This window comes from Strix aluco, chromosome 1, assembly GCF_031877795.1.
Source record: "Strix aluco isolate bStrAlu1 chromosome 1, bStrAlu1.hap1, whole genome shotgun sequence".
NCBI classification, from domain to species: Eukaryota; Metazoa; Chordata; class Aves; order Strigiformes; family Strigidae; genus Strix; species Strix aluco.
Window position 1 is genome coordinate 126,605,709 of NC_133931.1, and position 23,966 is coordinate 126,629,674.

The following is a 23,966-nucleotide window of genomic DNA, read 5'->3' on the forward strand; positions in this document are numbered from 1 at the left end:
GGATAATAGGATGATAAAAGGAATGAAGAGCCAAGAGGAGATCTGAAAAGTATTTGGTTCATTTAGCAAAGTGAAGACTGCTAACAGAGATCATTGCTGTCACTGGGAGGGAGAGGGGGAGGAAAAGACTTCATTTAAGGAATAAAAATAATGGTGGACATAATAAATATAAATAAGCTGGTCAGGTGTATATTTGAAGGAAGGTCTCTATTAAGGGAGCTAGGTAATAACCTCCTGATAGAAATAGTCTTCTGACAGAAGAAATGAAGGCCAAAATCTTGTTTGTTTCAAAGTGAGCACTGATCAATTTGAGCAAGAGTATATGACATGATTGCTTGTGGCAGAGGACAGCATGTCTGTGGTGCAGACAGACCTTTGTGCTCCTGCATTCATGTTTCCTGATTTTTTGAGTGAAAAATTCAGATGACTACCTGCCCCCTCCCCCCCATATATTAAGGTAACTGCACAGTGCAATTGACACTAAGATAAGGGAGACAAAGCTCTGCTGTTTGTTAATATAAATAAGGCAGAAGATTATTTTGCATATTCCTGCATTTAATAACTTGTTTAAATAAACATATATGGCAGTTTTGTGCAATAGTTTAAATTACTGAAATTTTTTAATAACCTAATTACTTGTTATTGTATAAATGATATATTCATTAGGAAAAATTCATTTGAGGTTATCAAAATCTTCATAATATTCCTTTCTCCACTTAGATTGAAGAGATATACAAAAAGAATGCTTCTTTTTGGCTATCTCTAAGTAAAATTAAATAACTTATTGTATTATCCAGTCATTATCTAATCCTATAACAATACCAGAAAGAACCAAATGGAGCACAGTATGATCTCAGGACTAATTTCTAATGGTGAGTATTCTGGACTCTGGGGGAAATAAAGACCACAGAGAGAAACCCAGATCAATTGCTTTAAATGTCTCATGTAGATTTGATTCAAAGGAATACGGTTAGATGCCTCGGCTGTTTGTATGATGCACAGAGGTCGACGAAGATTTAAAGAACTTGGATAGTGTGAGTCTACCCTGCCTTGCTAAGAAAAATAGGCCATAATAAATGCTATTTTCCTTCTTTATTTTTCTTTTCTTTTGTCAGTAGTATTCTTCGGTAGTTTGTGGAATAGAAGACTTCATGCATTAGTTTCTCTTAGGCTCTGCTCTGCAAATACTTACACTTCTAGAAGAGGTATTCTCAGTGTTCCTAGAGGGATTGCTCTTGTGCATGTGCTTGTAGGACAAACCTTTAGTAAGAACTTCTTTTCCCTTCTCATTTGCACAGTGTGGTTGTCCTGGGCCCTATACAAGAAATAAGATGATGTTATGTTTCCAACAGTCTGTTGCTGGAGCTCACTTCTGTATTTCAGTGACTTTTTAGCCTGGCATCTTTACCATTTGACCCCTGATGTGGATGCACCAGCTGTGCCAGTGGTAACTGTAACCTCATATATTTTAGGGTGGTTTCAAAGACTGGGTAAAGATAGTGCAGAAAAGATAACCTCAGTGGTCTACCTTACAAGAGATTCTCTGAGATGCTGCATCTCCTGTGAAGATGAACTCACGGCAAATTAAGCTTCCCTCAAAGGATGGCAGGAAGCAAGATCCATTACAGCTAAGAAATAAGCAAGTGTTCACAATCCTCATTCACACATTTTGATCACGTACCTTTAAAAAATTTTAATTAACCAATAAAAATCTTATATCAACCTGATGTGGGGAAGTATAAAAATGTCATTTATGTTTGGTTCTGTTTTATCAAAGGCATGGTACTGTATATTTTATATGAAAATACTGATTCGTATTCTGACCAAATGTTGTATTTATTGGCTGTATTTTAAAAATTGATAAATATATTAGTACATTATTTCCAACAGAGAAAATAGATGACTCAGAGTCCTGACATCTTTAGACAACATTTACATGCAAATCTGTAACTCTTCTCTAAAGAAGAGCAAACTGGAACCCATGTTGAAAGATAAACAAGAAAAACAGTATCTCTGTATTTTTGTGTTTATATATTACTAAGATGGATATGTAATAAAAACAAAGCTATCACTGATGTATCTGACAGATACAGATACTGCACATATAAATACTGACCTAACTACTGATATTACCATTCCCTTTGATGTGAACTTCCATATAAAGTTTTGAATATTATGTAGTAATCCATTTACCATGTCAAGGATGATAACCCAGGGCTTAAGTCACTGAGGCAGATGTCTAGGGCTGTGTTAGAAGCTGAATTGGAATGAAGTGAGGAAAGTGCAGAAGCTGAGGACAAAGGTAGGGAAGCAGTGACAGTAGGATACAGGATTTGAGTAGGGAAGCAAGACAGAGTTGCATCTAACTATAGGGCAAGGCAAGGCTGAGTTAAAAATCAGTGGTAATTAGGGTGAAATCCAAACTGAGAAACAGGTAGGGATGTATCAAAGAAACTGGTAAGAAACAGAATGAAGGACTTGGCCTAGAGGACAGGTTGGGGTCTAAAGCAAGCAAGCAACATGTGAGATGTGCAGCTACAGTCAAGTGGCACCGTGAGCAGGAAAAATGATAGGTGGGATTGAATAAAGTACATGCAGTGGGAAAGAGGGCTGATCCAAAGTGGGATCTATCTTGCTATGCTCTTAGTCATCGGGGAGGCTGGTTGTGGCTATCTGATTATGATAAATCCAAGAAATTAAATGACACTTTTCTGAACTATGATAGCCAGTTTATTAATAATGATGAAGGAAGGAAAGTAACATTCTGTATGATTCTGTTCTATGTTCAGTGCAAGTAGGATCACCTTTTAGGGAAGATGAGTTATTTCTCAGTCCACTAAGTAAAGCCAGACCAACATTTTGTTGTGAGAAATGGTTTTAAACATCCAGGCCTATGGACATGCACTCAGAAGGTTTAGGAGACTTGGCTGACAGAGTCTGGACTCACCAAAGTTCAGTCTTCATTAACTTGTGGTGTCAGGGAAGTGCCAAAAAGTGACAGATGTGCTAGTATCCTTCCAACATCAAGGAAGGAGAACAGACCAAACTGGGTTATTATGACCTAGTTAACTCTAATACCAATTTTTTGTTATATAGTGAAGAGACATGGGATTCTACTAGTGAAGATTTAAAGAATATGGCTGTAGTATGAATATAATTCTTACAATTAAGGCGTGAATATGATTTTGAGAACTATTTCCTAAAGAAACATTATAAATTTGGGTGGTCAAGGCAACTCTAACTACATAGAATTTTTGTGAAGCATTTAGCTTGTACAGCTGCACAAAGTTCTCATTAGAAAATGAGCACTGTATAATTTCAGTAAAACACTAAGAAGAATTAACAACTGTCTGATAGGTCTTGGGAGATAATTACCAACAAGGACATTTTCTGGTGAGCTCCACAGAGATCTGACCTGGAACCATTCAGTGTTCTCCTCGGGTATTTGGAAGCAAATATACAGTCATTTCTGACTGAAAATTGTAGATGATCTGGTGAAAGACAACAGTGAAAATATGGGTTGTCCTGGATCACTTAATGAACTGTGCCTGTGCATAGTGTATTTTAAAGCAGCTCCAAGAAGAGTTACGTATCTGTGAATAAGGTATGTAGGATATACCACGCATTGTGGTTACGATTACAGAAGAAGATAAAAAGGAGTGAATACTGCTTTCCAGAAAGCAATTGGCTCTGAAAAATATTTTAAGAGACGCAATATAACTGAAGTGCACTGTCAGCTCGCAGTTCAATGCTATATCTGAAAGTCCTAAAAGAAGCCTTGGGGTTGTGAATACAGGAATAGGAACTTACTACTTTTAACATCAGCTGAGGCTGATACTGAATTCAGTTCTGGTGTCAGTAGTTTTAAAGGAATGTTAAAAATGTGTTTAGATACAGACATCTCAAAATTATTTGAGAGCAGAACTCAGATTAAGAAAATAATGCAAGGTACAACCTTGTGAAGGATGCTTATTAGGGTAAACTGCCAGGGGAAGTAGCAGATTCATGTTCTCTTTTGTCCTCTGATTGCTTCGGGATACTTTCTGGAAAAATGTGTTTTAGAGTAACGTCTTGGTATGATAGCTACAGTATAAACCATGATGGCTTTTAATACATTATGCCTGGAATACAAAGGTGATGATCTATTGTCTGATTCTAGAACTGCTACAATTTTAAGGCCTTGTATCCAAGTGTGCTCTGCTGCTCTAGCTGCTGTGGGCGTGATGGGTCCAACTCCTCATCTCCAGTGGATTCAAGGGGTTTTCTCAACATTTCTAGGTAGTGTTACTATCCAAAGGCAGTGTGTCCAAATGCATGCAATTAAGAAACTTAACTGATGTTCGCTGAAGGTGCCTCACCTGATCTTTTTTTTTCTTGGGAGAATATTGCAGGGAACAGAATTTGGACTTTATGGTAGGTAACAAAAAGGATAGAGCATTTTAAAGAAAATCCTGAAGACTGCAACAGGAGAAGAATAAATAGGAAATGGCAGACAAAACAATGCTAATTGAGAACTGAGGTGGAAAAGATGTTGGTAGCAATAAGGGTTTTCTGGTAAACTTGTCTAGTTAACAGTAAGTAGTGGTAAGCCGGTTAACCCTTTGTAATCTTCAAAATTCAGTTGATTTGCTTTCTTGTTGTCTTCTTCAGATTGGTTCTTTACAACCAAACAAGAAGAGTTACTGCACACATTTGCTAGTTTTATTTGAGAGATAAATTAAAATGTGGCGCTTTTATAATCAAGCAGAACTGTCTGCAATTTCTATTCTCTACGCAGTCATATCTGTTTTATTACATGCTGGCTTTTATTGAACTCCAGTTTCTTATTTCAGTCTCACACTATGTGAGGGTTTTGTGTGATCTTTAGCAATTTTTTTACCCTCCTGGTGAGGTCTATCAGATAGAGAAGTGTCCCTAATTTTATGATTGCCTTTATCAGTTGTTTATCCAGTGGAAGGCTGAGGTAGGAATGATTCTAGTGTAATTTGCTGGAGCCACTTGTAGTGCAAGCTCTGATAAACTTTTTAAAAGTCATGATTTTATTTTAGCAGGTATTACTGCCATACAGTTTATATGCACTTTTACAGCCCCTTATATCTAAGGCACAGTGTTGAAAATTATTATGATCAGATTTCATTATTAAAATTAACATTTTCTTGAAAAGTATAACCTGAAAATCAGGAGTTTCTACTGTATATGACACAGTAGAATTGTGACACAATAGAATATATGACACAGAGACAGGATTTCTCAGTCCTGCATTTCAACACTTTCCTCGGTCCAAACAAGAATTGTCCTGCTGTTAAAGCTGGCAATAGTCAGATTTAGGTCCTGTTTAGACAAGTCCTTTTGACTAAGATTTGCAATGTTTTTTTTCTATTCTGTACCCAACTACATTAATAATTTAACCCTAAAAATCTGGTATACTGAAAATCAGTTAATATCAAATGTGCCAGGAAAAAATATCTTGTAGTTTTTCTTCTTTATTACACTTGGTTGGGAAATTGGGGAAAGAAATTCTAGTCTACAATGAAGTATGCAGGACCACAAACAATAAATAGAATTACTTAGGATACTGACCATTTCAATTGCTCCAGCTTCACCAAAGCAATAATAATAAATGCAAGAATATTAGCCCTCTTCACAGTTTTGCCAGATGTTTAAGAAGCTGGCTTCAGTGCTAAATGTAAATAGCATTTATTTCACTGAATGGGGAACAGTGATTTCCTGAATCTTTTTTGTTATCCATAAAACCCACTTAAAAATTTATAATCAGATAGGTTTTCAATCCTGCAATCATATATCTTGCAACTAAGTGCTGTCACATGATGGTAAATATATGCAGAAGTAAATGGAGCAAAGCCTAAACCCAGTGCTGTAAGTATGGTTCCTCTTGACAGGAAGGGAGAAATTTGATTCCTATCCATATGTATACCCAGATCCCTATCTTTGGCCAGCTCCAGTGTCTAGTTTTGTGGGATTTTCTGCACGTTAAGTGTTTTTGGGAGTTATCCAAGGAAAGAGAGTGGGACCACAGAGTCCAGGACTCTTCAAAGATGCATTGCAAGAACTTGCTACATGCAAATGTCCCAGTAAGGAGATATCACAGTTTTGGAAGAATGGGATTTAGGCTTCGATATATGTGTGCCAGTTTTGACTCCTAAAATACAAATAAAATTTTACTTATAAAAGCTGCATCTCTGAGAAGATGGATTTTAGTCAACTTTCAACTGGATATAATTTCCAAGCTAAATTCTGAATGTTTGTTTTGATTATTGCATTTGATATTCTGTCTCCTGGTCATTTCTCAGCTGTCCAAAATTTAGATTTACTCTAATGTTGACTTTAAAAAAAGGAAAGGTATGCAAGGGCTGACAGTGATGATCCTGAATATAAATTATATCAAGCAAATTGATGCAAGATAAAATTACCAAATCAACCTTTTTTATTCTATATTTTATGGAATATCTAATGTATGTTTGGCAGTAATTTACTTTTGCACATGAATTTCTGACAGTTTCGATTCTTTGGGCTTATTAATCAATGTAGTCAGCACCAGAGCAATTTTTATGAGACTCACTAGTCATCAAAAATTTATTATCAGATAAATCAAAGAAACAACTAGCATCTTAATAGGGTGAACAAAGTGGCACGTAAAAGATCATTCGAGACTACATGTTTTTGACACGTGTATTCCATTTACTGCTAGGGTCAGAGGTTTTGTTTGCACTTTCATTAAAATAGTCATCACTGTGACACAATTGCTTCCTTCAGTGCTAGACTTTTCTTCCTTCAATTTTTTATACATATGTATATATATTTCATGTTAGCACCATTCTGGTAAAGCATGAAACTTCTATGTAAAATATAATATAGAACTTAAATTAAAATCTGAAACTTTTCTAGTTAGTTGCAGTAGATTGTGTGCACTTCAGGAGTAGGGTGGGATGGAAGTACATTGTGAGTAGTACTGGCATGCCCTGAATGTGCTTCAGTCTCTGATCCAGTTGCATAAGGAGCTCTGGTATTCATTCCAGTTAAACCTCTACTATCTTATTTGATACAGTAATCTTTCTACTTTCTGAAAAGATTATGTGTTTCTTGTTCGGTATTTTAAGAAGAATTTCCTGGTCACGCTTCTTGTCGTCGTAACCAAGTAAAGCCAGAGCTTAATACTTCCCAGATCTACCTTTTTGTTAAAGCAAAATGCTTCTTACCAAAATGCTCTTGCAGTTAACATTTGCATTGGTTGAGTCTCTTCCCCGGTCTGTGCGTGAGCAATGGGCTTCCCTTGCCCTGACTGGCCTGTTCGACTGCAAGGGGATGTAGCCACAGGTGTGTGGTAAGAACATACTGGTGATGGCACGGGGAGTGTGGCTGGTGGCTTCACCTTCCCCTGATAACTGCTGTTGGTTCCCTGGTGTGAATGCATCAGCAGGAAAATCCACATGCGAGATGTTAGCCCTGTCCTCAGGGGAGGGCGGGTGTTTGGGAAATGATGAAAACAGAAAATTGCCTTGTTTTATGGAGCCTAGCTTCATCTCCGTACTCAAACGTAGGCATCTCAGGCAGTTGCGAGAAGGACAGAAGAGTCACCCTAAGTTGTCCCTGTAGTCAAGGGGGCACCTCAAGGGCCAAGACAGTTCACCAAAAAGCTAAGTCATGCACTTGAGGCCCAGAGGGGAAGGCCGGGCCCTTGGCCACCACTCCACAGGTGGTGCGCTGCAGAAGCAATTGAGTGATGTCTACCCCTGGCTGTACGTTCCCACCTGCGCGCCCAGGCCAGCACTGGCTCTCGTGTGACCATGTAGCAAGGGGGTTCAGGGAGCTGATACAGCTGGAAACTAATCACTTATTTTGGCAGTCTTAGTCTGTATTACCTCCTTGAACTCAGCACCCGACTACCAGTGCTAGCCCAGCGGGCAGTGATGCACAGCCATAGAAGAGGTAGCCCAGTGGGGGTAAGTTTAAGTTGCAGGGGCTGGTTACGTCAGCCCCTCAGCTGTGTGTCCAAAGGCACGAGGAGGAGAACTGGGTCCTTATGTGCGTTTTTTACTTCATGCACCAAATGAAGCAAACCTTCTCTGAAGAGAACATGAGTGACTTTAAGAACTTAAAAACTCCCCAACAGCCGTGAGCTAATGGGAAGTGTGGATTTGTCTATGTGCAGAAAATAGGGGGAGGGAAAAAGTCCTGACAATCTGTGTATTTCACATGAATCTGGTGATGCTAAAAATACACAAGTCTCATTAATGGAGTTCTTGTAGCTAGCTTTCATATGTTTTGCCTAATAAAAAAATAACTGAAGGGAGATTGAATTTATTCTGTGTTAATAACCAGAAAGGATGTTTCTGGATGGCTACCAAGCAATGCAGAACTGTGAACAACACAAAAGAAACCCTACTGTTCCCTCTTCTACCCGATGTGTACTTTTACAGGAGAAAATATTTAACTTCAGTGTTGTCGTCTTCTGTGGTTTTAGTCCTAAATATGACTGAAAAGAGGGCAGTCTATGGGATAAACAGCATACAGAAACACGGTTGTCTTGTAGCTCTTAAAGTTTATCTCTCTGGTCTGATTTCACTTCAGGTGAGTTATGACTGAAAATGGTTGCTGTGCGTTATTCACTTAACGGTGTACGTAAGGCGTAAGAGAACTAGATATAGTTCTCTTATTTCTCTTATAGCTATAAAGGTGTGGTGGTTTTAAAACTAATCATAACATCCAGTAATCAATGCTAACATCTGACTGCAGCTGCACATTTTCTTTAACTCTCTTTAGCAACCTACCTACAGTTTCATCTGCATGAATCTGACTTCAAGAGTAGATTTTTATCTTCTTTTTATTTCTGAGAGAAAGCTGTAATGAGACATGAAAGTTCTAAGCTGGTGTATTTGTCATTAACATGTCAAAATAACTAACCATCTCTCTGTGTACCTTTTATATGGCTGTTGCTGGGTAGCATTTGCATTTAGAATAGAAAGGTCTCATCTTCTCTGGTCTTGATTTTAAGACAGACTGAAGTTTGGACTGGTCCAGGTTTAGGACAGTTTTGTGGTGAAATATATAAAACTATGGTTAATAGAGCTGTTAAATACTGTGGATTCAAGGCAGTGATTTGGACAGTGGCTCAGGAGGCTTTCTTGAAACACACATGTATTTCAGTACTCCCAGAGTAAGTTTGGAAGCATCGGTTGGCTGAATAGTGAAGTGAGAGTTTGCAATCCAAGTCTTTGTAAATTGGAGAGGTATCAGGAAGCTGACAAGGTGTAAGTTAGAATCCCAATCCTGCGTCTGTTGCAGATTTCATGTATGGTTTTAGAGACTTCTATACAGTGACTTCTCAAGGAACTCAACACCAGGTAACTTTAGCTTAAGGCCATAATCTCCTAAAGGTCATACCAGGGTACTGAATGCATATATAGTAAATGAAAATGTATATCCATCTTACCATGGAGAATCTGCTGTTCAGGTGGCTGGTAAGAAATCAGCCAGTCAATAGCAAACCGGTGTTAGAGCACACAGTTTCTTCTGGCTTTGTTCACTGGGAACTCCCTTCACTTCATTCCCTGTGTAAAGTCTACCTGGCCAGGCCTTCATTTTCCATAACTTGACTAGAAGTTTCTCAAGTGCCATAGATAGGACAAAAGCATAAAGGTCTATCCTTTCTTCAGGACACAAAGTTCAAGTGGGGTGGGTTCCTGCTTCTCAGGGCCAAGATCCTGCAGCCCTTTCCATAGGACCTACCACTGATGGAAAGGGTCAAGAGCTGTTCAGATCAGTAGTACAGAGGGCTTGAGGGACAGGTGATGTTTTCTTTTTTATGAAGTTGTCTCTTGTGCCCTGTGTTTTTGTTAGAAGTAGTGAGGATGAGTTCTATTCAATGTATTTGGATACTTAATGTATCTGACCTGGTGCATCTGAGGTGGTCTCTGGTGTGATGCTTTCAATATAACTGGGAGAGACGGTTCAAAACCAGTTTTACACACAGGTACATCAAATCATGCTATGTTGTCTACAGATTTCTCCAGCAAGCTATTTTGCATTTTTTTCATTAGTAATAGTGCCTTCTCTTTGTTTGTTGATTGGCTTTAATTTGCAGTTTTACTCTGGGTATTGAAACAGAATAGTTTCTGAAGTCGGGTGAAATTCATGGAAATTCAGTCTGGCATTTCTGGCATTTCACAATTTAGATTTTGATTAATTTGTTTAGTTTTTGCTTTAGTTTTGAGACTATTCTGTAGACACATGTCAAAATGAGATTTTAATCTCTTCTGGAAGAGTTGGTTTGTCCTACTTTCTTCTTAAGTACAGTCCTTTTCATATGATGACATACTACCAACTAGATTGCCCTAGAGATTCAGCAGTGCCTGTGATCAAAATCTGGCTGATAGTCATGTATCAGTTCCAAGTGATTCACTGCATAGATTCATAGCTTTGGAGGTGGCAAATACGTGTCTGAGAGTTGCAATAATCTGCACATCCCACGTTGTTTTATGGAGTTTGCAGATGAAGGTTCTTATGGACCAACTTGAAACCCACAGATGTATTTTATTAGACTAGCGACAGTAACTTGAGTACTCACAAATATTTGACACTTCAGTTTGCAAAGATAAACATCTTCCTTTTACATACTGGTGTTGTGTTTGCATTCCCATTGGATTATGGCAGTATTGATGCTGGCTCCTTTTTTTTGAAGATTTAATTTTATAAGTATTGCATTCCTTGATTATTTATTTTTTTCAGTAATATTTACCTATGGATATATAAATGCCTGGTATTCTGTGGTTTATGGTGTTATGAATGATAACTAAAACTTCATATTCCCTCTGCTTGGCAACTTATGTATCTACTAATCTAGATAATTATTCATAAACTTAGTTTCATTGCTTCATTATGTTTAATGTTTGGTTTTAATCCTCTGAAACTTCGTTTACTAGAGCCAGGTTTACCTATGTTCACAAAGTAAGTGGTGTGAGTTGCTTTCATTACTTTCTCACTGAAAAAGGTATTAACATTTATGTGTAAGAAAGTGAGACACTTGTAATAAGGGTGAAGGTTAGTCATTTCTCTTTCACTGTAAAGGACTGATTTGTGATATTAGATAATAATAGGACATATTTCACACCAAATCTTCCTTTCCACATCAGATTTCACAGACAGTGGAGTTGGAAATCGGAAAGGCTACTTTCACTCAAATGTTCGTACATTGACATGGGAATGTATGCATGAGCACTAATGAGTATACGTATTGGAGAAGTAAGGAGTCTGCATTAAGATAAGCTAAAACACCCACTGTGTTTCTGCTAGAAGGAGAGAGGTGGACTTCTAACAAGTTGTGAGTTTATATGTTTGTGGTGTATGTGTCTCTGAACACACATTTATCCATAAATATTCTCCCACATTCCTGTATATATTTAGTTTAGTGCTGAAATTATGTATTGTTCAGTAGATGCATCCATTAACTCAGTTCCATTTTATTCTTTTCTAGGAAGAAGGATAGATTTAGAAAACAATGGACATTGCAGTGTAGAATTCTGGTACAAAATAAAAATAGGAATGGTGTTAAAAATAAATTTGTAAAAAATAATATAGGTAAAATACTAAGATGATCAAAATGAATCATGGGAGGAACTGATGCGAAATGCATATATTGCACCATCCAAATTACTATATTCATGGGGATCATAATTAATTATTTAATTCTAGATATACACATACTGTAGCCTAAAAATGTATTGCGGGTTTACAACTGACTGGCTGTTTTATGTGGCAGAATGTAGTCTTTGCATATTTATTAAAATTATTCATAACTGGTTGCTGCCTAGATGAACTGCTCTATTCTTATGTCTTGCTTCAATACATTATCTGAACCATTTTATCATGACATTATAATGGAAATTTGTCTAAATTTTGGAATGATCCATGGGGCATTTTCCAAAACCCCTATTGGCAATCTCTTAAAAACATGTATTTACAGTTTACATTTAAGAACATTGTCAGAGGGTTTAGTAGCAAAACATATTTTCTATGTATAATTGTTTCCTGCTTTTTTAAAATAAAAAAGGTTTTATTTAGATTAAAAAGGGATATACATTGAAAAAAGATAGAATAGGAATTTAATTAAATTTTATGTGCTTATCCATTCTCCAGCTTACAAATATAAATTGCTTCTTTTAAAGATATCATAGGATGGCAAAAAAAAGTTCATAATGCAGTTTTATAACCTTCCCCACAGATGTCCCAGCAAAGTTACTAAAATCAATTATATACCTGCTCAGTGTGTGTGCCTCACAGCTGTTCCCCTGGATTTGTCAGGGCAACACGACTCTTGCTGAAAAAAAAAATGCAGGATGGGGAGGGCTTTCCACCAACCTAATATGCAGTTAGAGTGACTGTAAGATAGTCACAGTTACCTTATCTGGTGGCTGTTCTACAAATCATTGACTGATTTGGGTACACAGCTAAGACAGGGAAGAGCAACTGACATCATTTTCCTGGACTTGTGCAAAGCGTTTGACACTGTCCCACACAACATCCTTGTTTCTGAATTGGGAGGGACTTGGATTTGACAGATGGACCACTTGGTGGATAAGGAATTGGCTGGGTGATCATACTCAAATAATTGCGGTAATGGCTCGATGTCCAAGTGGAGACCAGTGACAAGTGACATTCCTCAGGGGTTGATATTGGGACCGGCGCTGTTTAACGTCTTTGTTGGTGACATGGATGGTGGGATCAAGTGCACCCTCAGCAAGTTTGTTGACAACACCAGGCTTTGTGGTGAAGCCAACATGCTGGAGGGAAGGGATGTGCCATCCAGAGGGACCTGGACAGCCTTGAGAGGTGGGCCTGTGTGAACCTCATGAAGTTCAACAAGGCCAAGTGCAAGGTCCTGCACAGGGGTCAGGGCAATCCCAAGCACAAACACAGGCTGGGTGATGAGTGGATTGAGAGCAGCCCTGTGGAGAAGGACTTGAAGGTATTAGTGGATGGAAAACTGACTATGAGCCAGCAACGTGCACTTGCAGCCCAGCAACCCAACCATATCCTGGGCTGCATCAAGAGAAGTGTGGCCAGCAGGTCGAGGGAGGGGGTTTTCCCCCCTCTACTTCGCTTTGGTGAGACCCCACCTGGAGTGCTGTGTCCAGCTCTGGGGCCCCCAACATAAGAAGGACATGGACCTGCTCGAGCAGGTCCAGAGGAGGGGGATGAAGATGATCATCATGGAGCACCTCCCCTGTGAGGACAGGCTGAGAGAGTTGGGGTTGTTCAGCCTGGAGAAGAGAAGGTTCCAGGGAGACCTTATAGGGGCCTTCCAGTACTTAAATGTGGTCTACAGGAAAGATGGGGAGAGACCCTTTGTCAGGGACTGTAGGGATAGGATGAGGTGTAATGATTTTAAACTGAAAGAGGGTAGATTTAGATAGAAGGAGGAAATTCCTTCCTGTGAGGGTGGTGAGACACTGGAACAGGTTGCCCAGAGTAGCTGTGGCTGCTCCCTCCCTGGAAGTGTTCAAGGCCAGGTTGGACGGGGCTCTGAGCAACCTGGTCTAGTGGAAGGTGTCCCTGCCCATGGCAGGGGGTTGGAACAAGATTATCTTTAAGGTCCCTTCCAACCCAAACCATTCTGTGATTTTGTTTATTGTGGTTTAAACCTGGCCATCAGCCAGACACCATGTAGCTGCTTGTTCGTCCTCCCCCACCCTCAGGCATGGGGGAGGTAATTGGAGGGGTAAAGGTAAGGAGACTCATAGGTTGAGATAATAATAATAGAAATATAATAAAAATAATAATAATAATAATAGAAAATACAAACGAGTAATGCACAGTGCCATTGCTTACCACCCACCAACTAGCAATCCTAGAGAAGAGAAAATCCCGAAACCTCAATGCCAGAAGAGAGCAAGCTTCCCAGCCAACCCCTGTCTATATACTGAGCATGATGTTTTATGATATGTAATATTCCATTGTCCAATTTGGCTATGTTGCTCTGGCTATGCTCCCTCCCAGCTTCTTGTGTATCAGTCTGCTAGCAGGACATGGGAAGTTGAAAAGTCTTTGATTTTTTAGCAACAAGTAAAACCATCAGTGTATTAGCAACATTTTTCTCATATCAAATCCCATACTGAATCCAAAACACAGCACTGCTCTAGCTACTAAGAAGAAAAATTAGCTCTATCCCAGCTGAAACCAGGATAATGATTCTATGATTTCCAGTAGCATTCAAACAAAAAAGACTGCCAGTATCAATATCCAGAAAGAATCCAAGGTGATACATCTTGTGTATCTTTCTTTATGTGGGGGTTTTTTAAATAATTTGTAAGAGCACAAGAAGAAAAAGCTTAGTTTTCAAAAAGAAAATTTTAACTTAAAACATTTCCACATTAGGAGTGCAGAACAGTTATAAGTTGGTTGGGGTTTGTTGTGTAAAGCCAAAGGAATCTGACACTATAGGTGGACTGTTTTGCTATATGGTGAATACCGTAGAAATGGGTTACTGTACTGCAATTTGCATGGTGATGCAGCATTATTTTCACTAGTTGTCAAAAGCAATAAGTGAAATTCTGTGAAAACTGTCAGACACTTTCCATTTGATTAAATACGTCTTGGTGGAGAATAAAGGAACAATCCCTTTTTATACATTATTATTTCATGCCTTGCTGGAATACACCCAGATTCCCGTTTATAATTAAACAGAAAACAGTTTAAGAAAAAAACACGTTGTTAGTTCAAAAATTAACCATGACAAATCTGCATGACATGTCGCTTTGTGACCGCTGCTGCCATGACCATGGTTTGCCTATAGAACACCTGAGGTACGGCAATTGCTTTACATTCAAACAAAAGACAGTCCCAGCTGTGCACTCCCTGCTCCCAAAGAAGTGCAGCGTGTCTCTGTTTATCAAAGGATTTTGCAAGGCAGCAAAATTGTTTGGACTCCAAGTGGTGCAGGAAATCCCGTTGCAAGAGTAAGGTCTTCCACATAGGCATAATGCTGCAATAAAATGGGAAAAAATGAGAAATAAAGCTAGAAGAAAGAAAATGCAACTGCATGTGTTTTACCTTATCTCTCTGGGAAGGTTTCTAGCTGGATTTGGTGGCCAAGTGTAAATATCCCTAAGGAGGAATCCAAGGGATTTTTTTTTTTAAGACAGCCTATTTGCTTTCTGTCTGAGCTCAGCCTTGCACAAACTCAGTAAAGTATCTTTCCATAGTGGTATTTGTTCATTTAATTGCTGTGCTCATATGTTTAGGACTGTTTTACTAGGTTTTGGGGGCTGCCATCTGTTTTAACTTTTCAGCAGAATAACGTGTGAAAAGTCTTTTTCCTCTGCAGAAAGTGTGATACTGTGGTTCAAGCCAGTAGGATCACAGTGAAAATGTGCTATTCAACTTCATTATGTGTTGGGCAGAACAAACACTGCTCTCACAAATTACCCTCATGCCTCTTCCCAACCTAAGGGTATTGTGTTGTAATGGTCTGTACATCCAGGTGTGCTTCTCTGAAGTGATGTGATAACAGAAATCAATTCCCAGATGGTGGTTACTGGAAGTTTTTGTTATAGCAAGTGGACAAGACAAATACCCCAAGTGCCTGGATTCCGAAACCTTACAGCCTGGTAGCAGCAAATGTCAAACTATGTGCTGATTTGAGAGGGGTGACCCAGCCAGGCAATGCAGCAGTACATGACAAAGTGCCTCAAACCCTCTGTGAAATTGTATTTGCTCTACAGTTAGCAAAGGGATTTTCTCTGTATGCAGTCCAACATTTTGCACCTCTAGTTGGGCAGCAGTTTAAGAGAAGCACATGGTTGTCTGAACAGCCTCACCCATCTGTTCTGCCAGCACAAGCAGTGTAAATAAAAGATATTTGATGGACTTTCTGGTAGTTTTGTAATTAGAAGGAGTTTCTTTCTGGGTATCCAGCACAAAAAGAGGCAGACTCGCTGGAAGCTACTGAGAGACCAGGACAGGTTTGTGCTTACAGGCTAATAATGAGCCGGTTGTATTAATTTCTTTGCTAAGTCTCTGCAAGCAGTGACACTTCCTACTACCTGTGGGTTTCAGCACGGCAGCAGGCTCAAGGTTTACTGTCAGCACAATTGTTTTGGGGATGAAAGATGGACCACTTGGAAAGCTTAACCTTTCTTTTCTCCTTCAGAGAGCACACAGCCCTTTTCTCTCTCAGAACAACATGACATCAATTTTACCAGGGAAGGCTGAAAGTTTCTCAGCCTTTTTTTTAAACAACATAATAGACAATTTGGGCCAATAACTACCCTTGGTCAGTCCTCTTGTAACAGCAGCCAATGAGATACTGCCATCAACTTTATTATACCCTTTGCTTTCCTGTGAACCTACTCCATTGAGAGGAAATGCTTAATGTTATTGCTGTTACAATCTCAGAAACTTTTTGAGTCAGTAAAGAGTAACACTCGCTCAAACTTTGGGCCTTGTTCCTGAAGTCTGATTTAATGTAATTGTTATTTATGGCATTACAAAGTGGTAAACAGCTGCTTGTGCCTGCTGGGGCTTTTTTTGCTGTTGGTTTGTTGGGTGTTGTGGGGTTTTTTTTCCCCCTAATGATGGCAACAAAAGTGACCCGTCGTTTTTCCTTTAATTAAAATGAGCCTTTGTGAATTAGTGTGTGAAAATTGCGGGATACGGCACTAATTGGAGTTTAGGCAACTGCTTCCCTAACCTTTCACAGTGAAACTTCTAAATGAAATGTTTCAGTTTTCATTTAGTAGCTTGAGAGTTTTTCATAGCTAGATATAAAATAATGATTCTTGACCTTTTCAGACAAATATATTGTTTTTTTTCTGAATAAAACCTTTACAGCATCATTCATTTGCGGCCAGTCTTACCTGTGGTTTGACTGCTTCAGCTCCACAGGTTCTACAGTGGACATCCAAAGGACATAAGAAAAGACTTTCTGTGTTAGACCTGTGACCCATTGAGCCCAGCAGCCTCCACTGAGAGGCGGTAGGAGATACTGTTCAGGGAGACACACAAGGCCAGCTGCTACCTGCAGTCCCTTCCCCTTGTTCCCCCTCAGCATCCAGCATCGTTGTATTAGGGGTGATGGAGAGTACATCCCTGACTCTTCCTTTTATCGCCTATTTACGGACCTGTTGTCAGCAAATTTAGCTCATTCTTTTTTGAAGCTTCTGAGACTATGCCAGCAGAGTCTCCTGTAACGACAAGTTCTGGAAGTTCACTAACTGCTGGGTCTTTTTTCTGTTTGAACTGAACCTCTTGATTCATTGAGGGCCAAACATGGGAATAGGATTTATTATACTTAAGATCAAATTGTTCTTGTATCCACAGATAGGGATTGTGGCAAAGATCCACTACTGTGGCTGGACCAGCCGTAACTTGTCAGATGAGACAGTGTCATGCAGAAACAAGCAGCGATGGGATCTGAGAGCCACTGTTTGATACTGAAGAGAGCCACTGTGTACCAAGTAATCCACTGCATTTTACTCCTGGAAGTGCTAAACAGCAGCTTCAGGAGCGTTGGTCTGGTGAGGTGATTCGTGAGCTGGCAGGGGGCTGTGCAGGAAAGGGAATGTGTTTAGGACCCTGTAGCATGATGGCAGGTGTGCGGTATGTGCTGGGGGGATAGTGAGGATAGTGTGGCACTGTTGAGCTGAGTTGGGGACATAAGAGGGGTAGTAATGTCACTGCAGTACTACAGTCAGACAAGTCAGCATGACAGTAGTGTACTAAAGAAAGATTTTGCTTCAATATGATGAATAATTGCTTCACTGAAAAAATGCAGATCAAGAGTGAAGTCACTGATAACATTTACAGATTTCTTATGTCTTTAGGCTATGATTATGTATATACTGGAAGTTCACAAGTCAGATGTTTGTCAAGGATATATAGAAATAACAGAGGATTTTGACAGTGTTAATGGGTTTTAAGTATAAGATTCTAGGTGTCCTAATGGAACTAAGCAAAGTGCTAAAGGTTGCCATTTTGGAGGAAAGCACTCCTGCATAGATTTTGAACACCGATTATCAATCTACACTGCAGTAGACTAGATCAAAATCAATATTTCTGCCTGGAATTCACACAGACTCTTTGAGAGACGAGATTAATATGGTTACTGTTCGTCTCTATGTTCTCAATCAGCTAAGTATGTGCACTTGTCATTCATATTTTGTTTTTAGCTTGTTATTCTGACAGAAGAGTCTCTGAGGAATGAAAGGAGAGCCAGTTTGAAGAGTAAAGCGATGTAACATTTACATATTTTCACACTGTTAGGGAAGCCGGCTGTTAGACTTTGAACATTATTTATTCATTTGATGCTGCTATTTGTTACAGACCTCTGAAATAATGTTACTGACAGTAACTAAACCATCCGTCTTGCTTTAGGATTTCTACTGATTGCTAATTTTGTTGACTAAGTGGTAGAGGAAGTTCAAAATATGTTATAGCTAAAAAGACAGGGTTCTATTAGGGTTTTTTTTCCTAATACCCTGCTTCCATACTGAATTGCAAGAGAAGATTTTTTTAATGTTGGCACATAAACTGAAAAAAACATCACGTTGTAGGCCTTGCAAATCATGCAGATCACTTCAGTTTGTGCTGGTGTGTTCTAAAAATCATGCAAATGAGCTTTCTATCATTGTTGTTTACTCAGTGGGTGGAAATATAACCATCATATTCAAAGGGGTTGAACCAACCAACTCTAAAAGCAATTACTGGCAACATTGATTTTTCCATTAATTGGCCGAACCCTTTTGAACATTAAATCTCCAAGGACAGCATCTGAAATGTGTTACTGTTTTTATTGTTATTATGCTTATTAGGTTTTGGATGCTACCAAAATGTCCTGGACAATACTCAAATACAAGACAGCTCCTGATCTTGAGAACTGAGGAGTCTGAAAGACAAAACAACATCAAAGGGAATAAAATTTCCCAAGTGCTTTATAATTTCATTATTATTTTTGATAACTGCTTAGGCACTTCACAGTATAAATGGGACCTCATTGAAAATGTTGAGTTATAAGGGAGTAATTCCTTACCATAGCATGTCAGGAGATATTTGTCCATACTTGGGTTGGTGGAAGAACGTCAGGAGTTTGCTGTGTGGGAAACGGGTAAATGGGACAGCTAACATCATTGATAGGGCAGAGGAAATGGTATTGACAGGGGAAAAAAAAGATGTCCTTTTGTATCAGGTTGGAGTTGGGCAGAACCAACTAGAGGGAAACAAAATGGAGCACAATGCAGTGAAGAAGGGTAAACTATTTTTGGTAACTTCTGGTATGGACTGGAGAGGAGTGACATATGCAGAGGGAAATGATGGTTTTTGCTATTTGGACAGTGGGGAATGGCCAGATCTTCAGAGTGTTGTGAAGGAAATGGCATCAGGATTCAAAATTTGCTCCAAAATTTGTTTGATTTCTGGTGGAAGAATTTTCGAGGCTTTGCAATAAAACTTAATTCACGCAAGACTTTATATTCACATTAGCCAACCTGTGTTTTATTTTATTACAGTTTTACACCTCCTAGAGCTCTTTGTCATTACTATGCTTGTTGTATGGGCCACCTGAATCAGAGGTGTTATATAATTCATTTAATAGCTATATATTCCCTTATAGATGCCTACACCTGCCAGGCCTACACCTGCTGGGCATTAGTTTTAGCACTGTACTGGATCAGTGTAAGTATCTGCATTGGAAAATGACTCTTCAGAATGACCATGAATTCTTGAGAACACTTTCAAGTCTTCAAGAAACAGTTGAGCCAAATCTGAGTAGAGAAAACTTAGAGGAAGGCAGTGGCTGTTTTTCCTAGAATAGCCAGTATTGCTGTAGGAGAAATCAGATGTTTCATCAGATCTCTGAGGCAATTTTCCTGGATATCGTCTTTAACCCTATCTCAATGCAAGTCAGATCCTCTTTCCTCCACTTCTGCTTGTCTAGGAGAAGTTGTCACTGTACTGCACAAATGGTTAAAGCACATTCCCTTCTGCTGCTTGGTCTTGAGGTTGCAATGTAAGCAGTTGCTAGCTAAGAATAAAGGAAGAAAATGAAGAGATATATGGTATCATGAATAACAGGGACAAGGTATATCTGTGTTTGTATCAGACAATGTTTCTCTTCTACTTATTGTACAACTTGCCTACTGACTGTTTAGTCATACTGTTTATTTGTATAAGAAAGTATTCCTCTGAAAAATTGGGAACTTGTGTATTTGAGTAGACAAGTATTTTTTCTATAGATATGACAGCATGATAAAGTGATTAGCAGAGCTGAAGAGAAGAAAACAGTACAGGAGACAGAGTTACAATAAAAAAAATCCACCATTGATGATTTTGGGAAATAAAATAACATTTGAAGTATAAATACAGCTGCCACTACTGTGTCCTGAAAAGAACAGCCTGCCATTCAGTAGAGCTGAGTGTAAAGTACTGGCTGCAGGAATACATGATTGGGAATTTCCGCTAAGCACTGCATCTGCAGAATGAGCACTGGAGCCGCAGAGGGTCAGCACATGCCACCACATCACTGGGGAATTGTCTTGTGTGACATGGGAGAACTAATGTGCCTGCTGTACTCAGTTCTGTCAGCCCAGTTCTATTTTAAGGTACGTATCCCAGCTGCAAGAAGGATGGGAATCAATTAGAGAAAGTCCAGAGAAGAGGAACAGGCAAAGTCAAAGGCTAGAAAAGTTCACCTGCAGGGAAGAATGGACAAAGTCAGGGAGTTTGCTCTGAAGAAGTAAATGTTGAAATGTTTTCAAATATTTTACAAGTCTTTGAAGAAGGGGGAGACAAAAAAGTATGGTCTTGAGTGAGAATAATACAAAAAAATTGGACTCAAATTGACTTCTGTCATCACTGGAAATCTTTAAAAAGATCTCAAGACAAACTAGAGTTAATCCTGTCATGAGGCAGAAGGTTGAAGCAGATGAGTTCTAAGTGTGGACTTAGTTTTCTGACTCTTACTGTGTTCTCAAATTCTGGACTTTCTTCACCCTTCCTCTCCCCTTCTCCCTCCCCTCAAAAAAAAAAAAAAGAAAAGAAAGAAAAGAAAGTACCTTGTGCTTTCCTTCTCCCTAAAAAGCTACCGAGGTGATAATCAATTAGCACCTTCTTTGTTGCTGCACAGTACTGGATGATCTTCAGGTCTGTGCATAGTGCTTTAGGTGCATAAATATTATGTAAATAATATTTAAATGAACAAAGATTAAAATAGTATCATCAAATTCCAAAGGGGAAAAAGAGACCTGACACTGTATGGGTTAGGGTATTTGGGGGGGGGGGGCGGGGGGGGAAGGCAGGATTTCAGCAGAGATGATAATTTTGGTATTTTGGTCAGCACTGTTGCTAAAGTCCACGTGAAATCTGGAACACAGGTTTGATTTGCTTCCAACTTCCTCAGCGGGCAGAGTTCATTGCAAGGGCAGTACTTTAACCTCTGTCATGGAACTGTTGCCCTCAAATTCAGACCCATCATGTTGCTTTATAACGTATGTTTTGCTAGAGGGAGGTGTGAACTACACATAAGATATTACAGTAGATTTTCTGATTTGTTTAAAAAATAATTTTCTGTCCCAACCTTGAAAACTGTTTAACATAGAAGAGGGAGAGAAGTTTGTTTACTTTAAAACAAAAGTTAAGAGCTTTTACAATATGTAGCTGAAAACACAACTTTGTCAGGAAAGAATGTGAACAGAAAATTTTCAAGTTTCTTAGAAAGCAAAAATATTTAAAGTAGAGGAATGTGCCACAGCATGCTTGCTACCTTATGAGGTTCTTTTCTGCTCTTGTCAAGCGTGGCTTTCAAAAGATTTTTCCTTTAGGGATTTTTTGGAAGCTGCAACGAAGCCTGTAAAATTATCTTCAGTAGGTCATCTTGAAAAATTTCAGTGTGAAAAGGTGAAATAAATAGATTTCACAATTTTGTTAGTCAACATGACTTTTTTTTTGAGCTGAGAAGATAACTAGGAGAAAGTAAGAAATTAAATTAAAATTGATGCATCAAACATATAACTTTAAGATTGCTGTTCTTATTAAGGTATGTGTTAAGTATTCCTTTTCATTCATCCCATGGTATACAGATGGTGTATGGCTGGTTATTGAAACATGCTGCAACTTGCATTGGTCAGAACCCACACCTGTGTTTAAATTGGTTTCCCCAATGAAATCAATAACTGATCTGGTGTTTTGTTGGAAACACCTGTTGTTTCAGTCTTCAGAGCAATTACTGTGCATATTATAACTAAAGTAAAAAAGAATTTTCTTCAAGCCTGATGTACTGAAAATGAGTCTTATTAGGAATTTTTAACTTACTGGAGAGCAAAGCAGTATCTGCTGTGCTCTGTGTTGGGAGTTTTCACAGTGCAGTGCAAAAAGGAAAAATTATGCAAAACTGTTTATTGTCAATTGTGCAAAAAGCAGACTTATTAACACTTGTTCTCAAGCACAGGGAGGCCTTTTTTGAGTTAGAGTTGAATATATGGAAAAAAAATTGCGTGGTGAAAAAGGTTTTAGGGGCAAAAAATAAGGGGAGATGTCTAAAAAAGTTAAATGTACCATCAGGCTTGATGCTTGACTGTGCACAGTAGCCAGGTTAGGGTTGTAGGACACTGCAACCACAGAGTAGTTACTCAACATGTTCATTTATGATCTCAGCTTGGGTAAGATGATTTAGTCTTCTGTATTTCACTTCTGCCACTCAGTAAATCACCTTTTCTTGTGCCAGTACTCTTTGCTAGTGGGGAGATCAAACACCTAGGCTCCATCACGCAGGGGACACTGCCTATCTGTAGACCTGCTGTAGGTCCTTTGTGAGATGAGGTCCGACACACTCTGACTGCCTCAGCCTTCATGCAGATACGGAGGTTGGACAGAGCATGTGCATTGGGAAGCTCTCCTCAACATAGTTGAGTTCTGCCAGTCTTTACCATGAAGTGACAGGTATGCTTTACTTTCTTATCCTTCATACTCTACCTTATAATACTATCAATTTACAGAATATACAGCCACCAATTCAGTATTTTATACCAGGAATGCTTCATGTATCTGGCTGGCCATCTCTAAGCAGAGAGAGTGCCATGCTCCCAGGGATCCTCATCTTCTCAGAAAACTACCTCACTGTTGCACATGCTAAAATAAAGTATTTGATATGGTTATTGAAAGATAAATGTAAACTTTTTGAGTGTTGAAAAACTTTAGTAGTAATTACTACCCAAATTTTATGGTGGGGGAAGAGAGGGGAGTGAGGAAGGAGAAATAACCATGTTAGGGACCAAAGCTAGAGAGGTGAGAGACATCACTTCATCAAACGTAAGCACCACCTCAGTAAGTAAGAGCAGTGGTATTTCACAGCAAAGCTCAGCAGTTCAAGCAGGTGTGCCTAAATATACTGTACACTTTATCTTTTTGATCTTTTTGTTCACTTAGGCTTATGGTACCTGGGGCTTTTTTGTATAAGCTAAACTTAAAAGGGCTGTTTCAAGATCCATAAACCTGATGATGTTGGATGCACGCAAGGAAAGCAAGTGTGTTACTCTGTATCACCGTTACTTGTAGAATTATTTAAAGAACTATCTAAGTGTTTTGTTGCCACCTTCCCTCTATTTACACCTCATAGATTTTTGGTTTATGAGCAGCAAAAGCAAACTGTCACTATTTGCTGTAAATTGAAGCTTTTAATAACTATGTCTGTTCTACAACATTTGTCAGCTTTGAATATTCTGTCAGTAGAAAATAAAAATAGCATGAAATCTCAGCAACAGTGACACTGAAAATTTATCTGCTTATGCTCAAAAAGGTGTAAAATACAGGCTTCAAGAATAAGCAATTGTAGTTTTCCTTTAAAAAAAAAATTGCATTTGCTATGGCTAACAGAAAACTCTGTATACATCACCGCTAAAATAAATGACAAAGTATGTGTATGTAATGTAGTTATCTACACAGAATAGTATTAAACCCCTTAA

The 23,966-nt window shown here is 38.8% G+C and overlaps 1 protein-coding gene across 3 annotated transcripts in view; it reads left to right on the plus strand.

Annotated features, from left to right (window-relative positions):
- The window catches only part of RSU1 (Ras suppressor protein 1), a 114,608-nt gene that overhangs the window by 54,387 nt on the left and 36,255 nt on the right, over positions 1-23,966 (plus strand). Inside the window, exon 10 of one of the 3 annotated variants that reach the window (XR_012624536.1) lies at positions 1,299-2,016. The exons of 1 other annotated variant lie outside the window; for it this stretch is intronic. The gene's annotated coding sequence lies outside the window, so the exon portion shown is untranslated. Of the gene's footprint in view, positions 1-1,298; positions 2,017-23,966 lie in introns of those variants that run through there. One more of the 3 variants, XR_012624539.1, reaches the window with a different exon arrangement.